This window comes from Corvus brachyrhynchos, unplaced genomic scaffold (genome assembly GCF_000691975.1).
Source record: "Corvus brachyrhynchos isolate BGI_N302 unplaced genomic scaffold, ASM69197v1 scaffold416, whole genome shotgun sequence".
Lineage (NCBI taxonomy): Eukaryota > Metazoa > Chordata > Aves > Passeriformes > Corvidae > Corvus > Corvus brachyrhynchos.
In genome coordinates this window covers 1,950,932-1,961,940 of record NW_008238439.1, presented here as the reverse complement: position 1 = coordinate 1,961,940, position 11,009 = coordinate 1,950,932, and the positions used below count along the sequence as shown (strand labels likewise).

The 11,009-nt window shown below is 41.5% G+C and overlaps 1 long non-coding RNA gene across 1 annotated transcript; it reads right to left on the bottom strand.

The window, feature by feature from the left end:
* Positions 1–2,468: 2,468 nt before the first annotated feature.
* LOC108447228 lies at positions 2,469–10,698 on the bottom strand. The gene is made up of 3 exons (XR_001862668.1): positions 5,455–10,698; positions 4,303–4,478; positions 2,469–3,672 (listed from the first exon to the last, which is right to left on the bottom strand). It is a non-coding gene; the product is annotated as an uncharacterized LOC108447228 (long non-coding RNA).
* Between the last annotated feature and the right edge of the window lie 311 nt (positions 10,699–11,009).

Below are 11,009 nucleotides of genomic sequence, written 5' to 3'. Positions count from 1 at the left end.
GTGGCTCCCTTTGCAAAACCCACAGGGAGCAGCTGGTCTCAGTGCCACTCCAGGTGGTGAGCTAGACTGTAGCACTAACCTCGGAGTGGCGAGCTGGAACAGCAGAGGCGAGCTGACCTGGGGTGGCAAACAAAGTGTAGCAATAATCCTGAAGGGGTGGCAGGAACAGCGTAGGGCTGGGCAAACCCAGGGTGTCGAGCTAAAGCGCAGAAAAAACCCTGAAGCAGTGTCAGAAACAGCGGGGGCTGAGTGGCCCTGGGAAGAGAGAGAATGTGGAGGGGGGGTGTTTTGGGTTTCCCCTGGCTCTCACATGTCTTGTGTGATGTCCTGGTGACACCAGCAGCAGCCAGGCTCTGGCAAGCTGCCAGGAGGTGCTTCCTCCAGAGAGAGGGAGGAGGTGGGGGTCTCGGGTTTCCCCTGAGGCATCCAAGCAGATGGTGAGGGTCCCTCCCAGTGCAGTCGGGTGTTGAAAAGTCCCAGTTCAATGGCTGCTCTTGCGAGCAGAGGCTCACCCACAGTAAGGAGAAGCAGTGAAGGAAAAAACTCTGCAGTAGCAGTGAATCTTCTCCGCAGCAGCAGTCCAACACCAAAACCACAACCGTCTGTCCTCCGACCGGGGGCAAGGACTCCCTCCCCTCAGCTAAGAGACTGCTGCAGCCACACCACCTCTCCCCTTCTCCCCAGAGCCATTTCAAATGGAATTCCAAGATGCCCAGCTAGGTCTTTTGTCTCTTAAGTACCATCCATTCATCATCTCCAGGGTGACAGCTGGGAAGAGAATTCCCTGGGGGGGAAAAAAAAAGCCTAATCCCCAACAGGGTGCTGGTCAACAGTCAACTGAACATGAGCCAGCAGTGTGCCCCGCTGGCCAAGAAGGCCAGTGGCATCCTGGCCCGTATCAGGAACAGATGTGTTGCCAGAAGGACAAGGGAAGTCATTCTTCCCCTGTATTTTGCGCTGATTAGATGGCACCTTGATTGCTGTGTTCTGAGTGCCTCAATTTAGGAAGGATGTTGAGATGGTGGAGCATGTCCAGAAAAGGGCAAGAAGGCTGATGAAGGGTCTAGAACATAAGCCCTATGAGGAGTGGTTGAGGGAGCTGGGGTTGTTTAGCCTGGAGAAAAGGCTCAGGGGAGACCTTATCACTGTCTATAACTCCTTGACAGGAGGGTGTACCCAGGTGGGGGTTGGTCTCCCAGGCAACCATCGAGACAAGAGGGCACACCCTTACGCTGCTCCAAGGGAAGTTTAGGCTGCATATTAGGAAAAAGTTCTTCACTGAAAGAGTGATTGGTCACTGGAATGGGCTGCCCAAGGAGGTGGTGGAGTCACTGTCTCTCGAGGTGTTTAAGGAAAGACTGGATGTGGCACTCAGTGCCAGGGTCTAGTTGACAAGGTGGTGTTAGGTCATAGGTTGGACTTGATCTCAGAGATCTTTCCCAACCTAGTTAATTCTGTGATTGTCTGAATATAGGAGTTTGAAAGCTCTTTCTTTTCCCTTTCCCACAGTAAAAATGTATCAGTACACCACACCCATGACCTGCATAGGCAGCATCTCAGGAGAATATGCCTGTTTATGCTCTAATTAGACTTAGTCTTGCCCCTTGTGCTGAGATTGTAGAGGAAATGGTATTTTCCTCATGCTTGGGATACCCATTCAAGGCGGTAAAGTGAGACCACCCTCAAGTCCTGCAAACTGCACAAAAAGAAGCAAGGATTCCTTGGTCCAAAAAGCTCTTCTATCAGTGTAAAATACCTGAATTCCCACTTCTCCTTGTAAAAAATTGCTGAAATGCAATACTATCACCTTGCAGGTGCATTGCTCCTCCCAAAGCTGAGGCAAGGGAAAAGGTAAGAGCTGACTCTTGCCTTTGCTTTCACAGCAGCCAGGGATCATTTACAGGTGTGAAAAACGAGGTTCACTCTCCTGTGAGAATTTTAAAAGTTTAATATAAAGACAATAAGAGACACATAAAATAAAGCAAAGAGGTAACGGCCGGGTGCCTTGGTGCTCTGCCAAGAGCACACCTGGTGCTCAAGGATAGTCCTTTTTATACCATTTTTACTGTCTGTTCTTTATGCATATTCAAACTTTTCCAGGAACTGTTCTGCATGGCCACTCCTTGGTTCCACCTTTTTAGAGCATGAGCATTTCTCTGCCTTGCAGTTTTATTTCTTTTGATTCTTGGACCTGGGCTTGTTAGGTGGGAGTTGATAGTCGAGTGGGCCTCTTAATTTCCTCAGATAGTAAGGGCTGATAGCAGCTTTGGCCTCTTTGCTCCCCGGGCAGAGCGGTGATAGCAGCTCTGGGCTCCCCTGGGCCTCCTGTTCTCCGGGCAGAGCAGCCTTTGGGTCCCTTTGTTCTCTGGACAAAGTGTTGATTAGCAGCTTTTCGGGCCTCATCCTCTGTTTGATTGGAGGTTCTCTTACTTGCTCACACTTGCTAATATTCTTGCTAAAAAGAAAGAAAACTACATCCACACAGCAAAAGCATTTCTAACATTATATAATATTCACCTTAATACTTGCGAGAAGCCAATATTATGATATGCGTTTATAACACAGGTAATTTCCTGCCTCTTGGCTGGAGACCTGTAACTTCCTAAATTTTAAGAAGAGAGCTCTCTTGCATGAGAAGTCCTTAAATTTATGAGTAGGTGTAAAATCCTTGTTTGGGTGTAAACTGAGGCACAGTTTTAAGACTCAGGAGCTCGTTTCTGTCTCTGCTGTTGCAAGGTAGATATAGGTACATGCTCAGGTTGTAAGAGAAGAAGGGATTTGGCACAGTGAACTCCCACAGCACTCACCAAAGTGGAAAATAAACTGTGTTCTACCAGGCCAGCATTTTAATAAGGATGAGCTCCAATTCTCCTGAGCTCACTTCCAGACCTCCAGTCTTGTAATGTTTGTGATCATTCTGAATAGCAGAATATCAGATGTGTTACATGCTGACTTCAAACAGCAGACATCTGCATTTTGGGAGATGATATGTGGCTGTTGGTGCTTGAAAAAGAGAAAGTTAGGTATATTTGGACAGATTGTTCCAAAGCTGCTCCTGAGCCAGAGCCCAAGAGATGCTGATCACCTGCAGCTCTCACTGACCTTCTCCTTGTTGATGTAACCATGCTGCTGATGGTGCTGTGCTTCTGTGTTACTCACAGCTTCACTAAAAATCTTTATGGTATCTGGTCAGTTGCAGCCTACCTGAAATCTGATAATAGTACACGTCGGAGCAAGAGTGTTCACTGTGTACTGCTGTCTGCCTCTTTCATTAGTCATTTTTCAAAAATTAAGCAGAAATGCCTTTGAGTAACACATTATGAGCCACTTCAGTGCACTTCTAATCTCAGCAGTGCATTATCTATTAAATGTGCCCCATTTCTTTCAGCTAATTCATATGCTACTCTAAATTTGACCTAATGAGTACAGATTATGATACAGATCAAGAACATGCAGGGCCTTCAGGTGGTGTAAAGCAGCTGCAAAAGCTTGAAGGGTCAAAATGTACCTACCCATGAATTGCTGTTTTCTGGGAAAGATACCCTGTCTCTCCAACTTGATTCCCTTAATAAGGTTCAACCTATGCCAGCATCTGCCATCATGACATACAGCAGGATTTTAACATTCCAAGGACCTGGTAGCTGGTGTCTCATCTGTGACTCCTCAGGCAGCCTGCAAACAAGCATATGAACCATGACCAAAAATTAGGCACCAGCTCTGTTAATGAGCGGCAGTGAGACACATCTGTCCTGCTGTTTCACTGCCACTGGTTTCAGGGCAAGGGGAAGAGAGGTTTTATGTGTGCTAATAGAAGCTACTTCATAAGAAACAACCAAATGAAATAAATATTATATTGTTCTGCCTTGCAAATATTTAATTCTGTTCTGGAAAATGGACTGGCTTCAACACAGGAGTATGTGATGGCCAACCCTGCAGAGCAGCCTGTGTGGCAGCTTTCTAAATTTGCCTGCCCTCTCCTATCAGGACAGCTGGCACTCAACAGCAGGTGAATTTGCCATACGTTTCCCCCATGAGAAAAAGACTACAATACTTTCTGCATACTTCCCTCCTTATTTACTTACTTTGCACAGCTGTCCCCTGCCATGCTATCAAAGCGATGGAAATCCTTTCCTTAAAGGTACTTGCTGGCTAAATTCTGTACTACTCCAGCACTCACTTCTCATTTTTCTCTTGGATCTCAAACTTTTCACCCTTCATTCTCTCCGTTTCACTACTCCATCTTCCTTTTGCAAATGTCACTCAGCCTTTTCTCTTATGTGTCTGTCCTCCCAAATAACTGACCTTTGATTTGTAGAGAAGAACTGTAAGTTTTATCTGGCAGTTACATGGGAAGAGTTGCCTTTGGAAACCTCCCACATTCACATTTCACTGGTTTCCCCAGGCTTTTTATTTTGTCAATCAGCATAAATTCAAACAGTCAGGGTACAAGTGGAGTCAATCCCATTTTATCAGAGGCACTGCAAAAGATTTTCATAGTTACAAACTGCTTTAAAGATATTTTTTCCCCTTAGAAATTTTAGCAAAACAGCCGAACATGTTTCTAGACATATATAGCAAAACCACAACATATTTCGAATGTTTTTGATTTTGACCTAGTGAATTCCAACACTTCAAAAAGGTTTATAATTAAAAGCTCTATTTTCTCTGGTCCTGTAAACAGTTATCAACATGTTCATAAAACTCCAGATATAAAACTCCTGCCACCCTCCCATTTTTCAAGTGAAAAATTAAAGCATTGGAAGGCACAGTAATATCTCCAAGAATGTGAATCTTGATCCTATGACTTAATCATCAAATCACACTTTTCTCCCCCTCAACTGGTTATGCTTAGCCTCTGTGCTGAATAACCCTCCTGGATGTAGCTGGAGCCAATAGGCAGTGAATGCTCAATCAATCAATCAATCAATCAACAAACAACAGTTAACCACCAAGAAAAGAAAGGTCTTTGAAAGTTATTTCTCATCTCATGAAGATAATGAAGATAATCTGGGACCCCCCAGATATGGTAGAGACAGGAGAAAGAATAAAAATATAACACTCAGAAAAAACCCTAAGCAGTATAAAACCAGCAATGAATGAATATAAGCATGACCTCTAATTTAAACTTCCCACAGGATGTAGTTTGGTGTGTATATTTTAATTGTTGCTTTGCTTCATATCACAACCTTTTGATAAATAGTCTGTTTTTTAAAAATGCCACTGGCTTATCTGAACAGTGTCAGAACATAATAGCTGATACTTCTTAAGTAATTTTGGCCCTGCTACTTGGTCTACACAGATCTTGTGGATTCAAAGTGAGCAGCTCACATAAATCTGCCAGGGACCTCTGCCAGCGAGCTGCCAAGAGTTTGAACATGTGAACAAAATCACTCTCCTAAGTAAGTAATGGGTCTTGAGCCATTACAAACAAATAATTACACTCAGGATCCTTACATTTCTCTTCTCAGCACATACTGCCAATTGGTTGTTCTATGGGAAGGATTTAGGATGGGTTCTGTAATGACACTGAAAGTAAACATTAACAATTAATGCAATTCATTATCACAGTATTTTTAAGTGAGTGCAAATTGATTTTTGAAGGGCATCCAAACCAATCTGTTCTAGAATAACTGCTAACGGCAACTTACCTCTTAGTGGTGCTTAGCATTTACTGAAATAAAAATGCACTATTCTAAAATTTATGAGAATTGATATCAATGTTTCAATGAACTTCTCAGAAAGTGCAAATGTCCTTAGTAAGCTGCTTAGGATGGGCTTCTGATGTTGTAACTGGTATTCAAGAGACATTTTATTCCAAGATAGTTATTAAAGTCCATCAAGGCCATTTGAAGGACCTAAACAATAGTATGTAATTCAGTATGAATAAACATATAAAAATCTAATATTGTGAAGTGTTTCTCAGCTACCAGGAGCCTTGCTGTTCCTGTATTGAATCAAAAGTACTCACAAGTTCTGTCTACTATTTACAACTTCACGATCAATTAGTGCATCATTATTGGTTAATGTAAGATTTACAGGAAAGCAATGATAAGGAAAAACAAATGCAAGCAGGAAATACACAATTATTGAAAGTCCCAGTCTTGGTAATGGCTATTTCTAATTAAATATAAATGGATGAGAAATGTCTGGCTCTAATCCTCTTGTCAGATCACCACAGGGTAACAAAATGTTAGATCACCTCACACAGGCAAACAGTTTTTCATGTAAGAAGGAAGCCAGATGTTCAGTTGACTTATTTGAATTCTGCTGAAGGAAAGTCTCTAAGTGAGTTTGAGAGACAAGACAAGTGAAACCTGGTGACAGTTTATACCATTGCAGATAAAGCAGGGCCTCAGGAACTATGCAAAGAGCCAGATCAGAAAATCATAGTTTTATCATCCTGCTAAGAAGGTGAATGCTTTCCCCCTATCAAGTCATTAATATAATGGATTATATTGTAGGTTAACCTAATGGATTATACTGTTTGCACCTAGACATTTTGGTAGATTTGGATTTGAAAACACATAAATGGAGTTCTTGTTCCTGATTCTCAATGAGTTATCCACGAGGTACAGACATTTGCCATGTGTAGTTAGAACTTATTAAAACAGGATGTATTGGTCAGTAGGGACTGAGCTCCATCCAGAACAGTATGTAGCAAAAGATAGTTGGGTAACACACATCAACTAAATACGACAAGGTGAGCACGAATATTTTTCCACACTACATCAAATTTGAAACCGAATAAGTAAACTTGTTATCTCATGGAAACAGACTCTAGATAAATGTTTTATAGTTCTCTGTTCTTGCTAAAGAAAGCAATAATAAAGCCCCCCATATTTGAAGCATTTATAAAATCTAGTAAAAGACAGTTGTTACAAGTCTGGTCAGTGTCAGTCTGGTCACATTAATTCTTACTCAACATAAAAGCTCTAGCCATTCTATGTCTTCTCTTGTTTCCACATATTTATCTATTAAAAAAAGGTAAATTATCCTTATGCACATTTTAGATTTATGTCTTTCATTCCAGCTTTACTATTTCTCATTTGGTCCCATCTGCCTTATAACATTTTCATGTTGCTTTTGCCATCCAGCAGTTGGTGGTGATTACCACTTGAAAAGTTAATATTCATGGTGGAACAGAAATATCTTCTTCTTCAGCTTTTGCTAACATCCACAACAGTGATTTCCAAAGAAAATGCCATCACCATGAACAGGAGTTTCACAGTAAAGGCACACAAAATCATGCTTGGAGGCCAGGACTGGAAAGAAAAATCCTTAACTGTCTACATTTGACTCCAGCACTCACTCCAAGGTGGGTGCTGCATGCCCTGACTCCCTGGCTTTCCCAAAGGTATTCTTTTTAGATTCTCTTGAAAATCTGTGATGCTACAGGCACATTTGTACAGATCAGTGTGGGAGTTACAGGCAGGATAAGCCTTTCTATACAGTCAGATCTTTGTGTGGTTAAGAAGCTACTGAGCTGCAGTAAGTGGCACTGTGAGGGTTTATAATCCACTTTGGGGCGAAGAAGTGATAAATGATGCCTCTTTGGGTTGCACTGAAACAGGCTATGAGTGCTTATTTACATCATGAAAGCTGGAGGATGGTGACGGATGAGGCAGGTGTGGAAACTGCACAATTTGTACATCTGTCCTTCCAGCTGCAATGGAAGAAGTCACTCTCAACTCCAAACTTAGCACAGGTACTTCCAAGATCCTTCTACAGCTCAAAAGATGACTCACCTTTTTCACTCAGAATTCACTCAGAATTAGAAATTCTGTTGAAAACACTACTGTACTCTTTGAATCAGACCCTTTGTGAAATGTCACCTTTTACTCAAAGATATGTTTTTACATGCTCTGTAAATCCATCCCTTTACTCATTCCCAGCTTGTTTTTTCTTGCTTGATCTATAACTTTTTTGTAGGCATTAAAGTGTCCACAAGCACATGGTAAAAGTGATTGAGCATTCATACCCGGTAAATGGGATTCAAATGCTGGACCCTTCTCAATCACTAGTAGTCACTGATGCTTCTGTCACTCCCAATTAGCTAAATTTTGGATTTTTCTGGTATGGTAAAACTCAAAATCCTGCTCCTAAATTGTAACTTGTTCCTAGGAGCTGTGTCACAGAGAACCTAGCTGATATCCCATGTGAATCTGAAAAACATTACAGTCATCTTTCTGGACTTAGTGCATACAAGCTAATTACAGTCCCTGAACAGAAAAACACTTTATACAGGTTTGAAATTAGTGTGACTACAAGTAAGAAATTAAAGTGATAGCAGCAAGCTGCAGGTTTCGCAGTGTACGTATGGAGTTAACACCTAAGCTCCTGTTTTCTGCAGCAAAATATCAGGGTCAGGTTTCTCCTTAGCAGCACATGACAGGTGATGGCTACTTCTGGCTCTTTCTGGAAACAAAAAGGACCAAAGCTCTTCCTACAGAGCACTCAGCTCTACAGAGGGTCACATTTCTACATGTGAGAGATTTTCATGTTCTCTGCAGGCTCCTTGCACATTTGCTATGTTATTTCCCCCTCCCTGTTGAACTAATAAATCCTTTGGGGGAGGACCTGCCTCTCACTGTGGTATAGAACAGAATTTTGCTTCCAATCTCAGTGGAGGCTTTAGCTGCTACTGTAAGATAAATGACAGCCAATAACTACAATATAGATGCTCTGTGGTCTTCAGAATGATCACCTGTCTGCTAAATTAGTGTTTCAGATGTCTCACCTAAAGTTTATTTGTTTCTTGTTTATTTATTAATTGAAAATACTTGTGCCCAAAGGTAAGCAATCAAAAATTACTAGCTTTCATTTGGAGGAACGGATGTCATTTTATCCCCAGCTTTTTTTTGTTGGCTACAGTTGGCAGACCCTCATGCAGAGGCAGAATTTTTTGATTCGTTCAAGTAACAGATCACTACACACAACACCAGGCAAACCCAGGGAACCAGGAAAATTTAAAGAGAATTCCTCCAAAATACTTCAACTACAAATCAGGCAGAACATACCTGTCACTTGTTCACTCTGACTCATGGAGTCAATCAATAAAATACACTGAGCAATTTAGTAGGTAGCTGATGCCAGCTCCTGTGGGTACAGATAGGAAGTGTACTTGATGCTACAAAGAGCAAAGTTGGTAGATTTGCTGTAGAATCACAAAAAAGTCCTTCTCTTTAATGATTTCTAACTGACAAACCTCTTGCAAAATACACTTTGAAAAGCCTTTTCCATGAATTCAGGGTTCACAAGTGATAACAGGATTATCAGCCCTGCGGCATGAGATGCACAAAACACATACCAGAAAAACTGAAACTTGAGAAAACCTCATATTTCCCAGCAGCTCCTCCTCTCCCATCACCTTCACAAAACATTAACCTCAAGGCTCACCCAGCCTTTCATTTCTCAAACTGTGAGCAAAGGAGAAGCCTCAGAATCTGAGATACCAACAAGCAGAATGTGAAGGGGCAGTGCTGGGACAAGATGGGTGGTCCTGCCCTCATTAGCATCCCTCCAAAACAGAGGTACCCTTAGGGATACCCTTCAGCCTATAAAGTGCTTCCTGGGGAGGCAGTTCTGAATTCTGCTTAGACCTACAGCCAATCTGGCTTCATTTGCACTGAAATTTTATTAGGCATTTCAAACAAAGAGAAGCATTTAGCTTGTTCTAATGTTTTACTAAAGTTGAAAACCTGCAGAAGTTTTCCTGTGTGAACTGCAGTTTTCCTGTGTGAACTGTTTTTAATTACTGCTGTTTTCTTTTAGCTTAATCAGAACATGGAACACCAACTTTGACATTCTTCTCAAGGCAAAATGCTGACACTGTGAATGGTGACATCATCAAAATGCTCTGATGTGTTTTATCACAGTTACTCTTTTTATTGCATTCTGTAAAAATGTAAAGAAAAATTAAAACCACTTAAATATTCAATTTGGAAAAAAATAGAAGCTGTTCTCATGAAATAAAATTCTGACTAAAACTATGAGGTGTCATGTTACGGCATGATGTCCTGCAGCAATGAAGCCCATACAACTGCACTGTTTATGTGCAACCAGTCCTGGTACTTATTTCTCTCTTCCAGAAAAACTCACATCCCAAAATCGGCCAAATTTCGGTAGAGATTTTGCACACCTCTTAAGCTTGCAGATAGACAGCTGGGTAGAAAATCCACTTCTTTTGCAGAGTATATTATGTTTTCATGTGCTGTTTATGACATTAGTTTATTTAGGGTGAGAACATCCTGCTGTGAGCTACTTTAATATGAGAAAAAAATAACTTTGTCACTGGACAGTGGATACAAACAATGTATTTTCCAAGTTTCTTTCCACAGGCTGTTTTCCACAAACTTCTTTGTTTTCTCTCAGAGGGATGAAGTACACAAAACTTATCATAATAACCCAGACAGCAGAGGGATCCTGGCTTTGGAGGAGTAGAGGACAATATCAATAGTAGAGAAAAAGTTACATATGAAGAGAGCATGATTTTGCTCTACAACCCTCTGCAGATTGACAGACAGCAGTGTATTTTGGTAATAATAATCCATCAGAAAACAAGTTTCCATCCCCCCAAATGATAAACCCATTTGGAAGTGCAATTGAAACCAATTGATGTCAAATTTGATGAGAAGTGGCCTGTAGGTACAAAAATGCTGTTAGTGAGGATCTTCTTGTTATTTTCTAAGTCCGTGAGAGACTTTCTCTCTCACAGAAGAGGGAGCAGGGAATGTAAACAACCAAGCCACCTGCAACCTTGGAAAGTCTTGTTTATGGTATAGTAGAAAATATTTTGATAATGGATGTTTTAGGATTTTGGCCAATCACCCCCAAGGGGTGGCTGGTCCTTTGTCCAATTAGACTATGAAGAAAAAAGTCTATAAAAGAGTTTGTAAAATAATTAAATAAATCAATCTTGCTGCACAATTCCTGCCTGCTGGATCTTCTCCTCCTCCTCCTCCCTATGGCTGCGGGACACGGTGATATACCGTAGGAACTAGGCCTGCGGT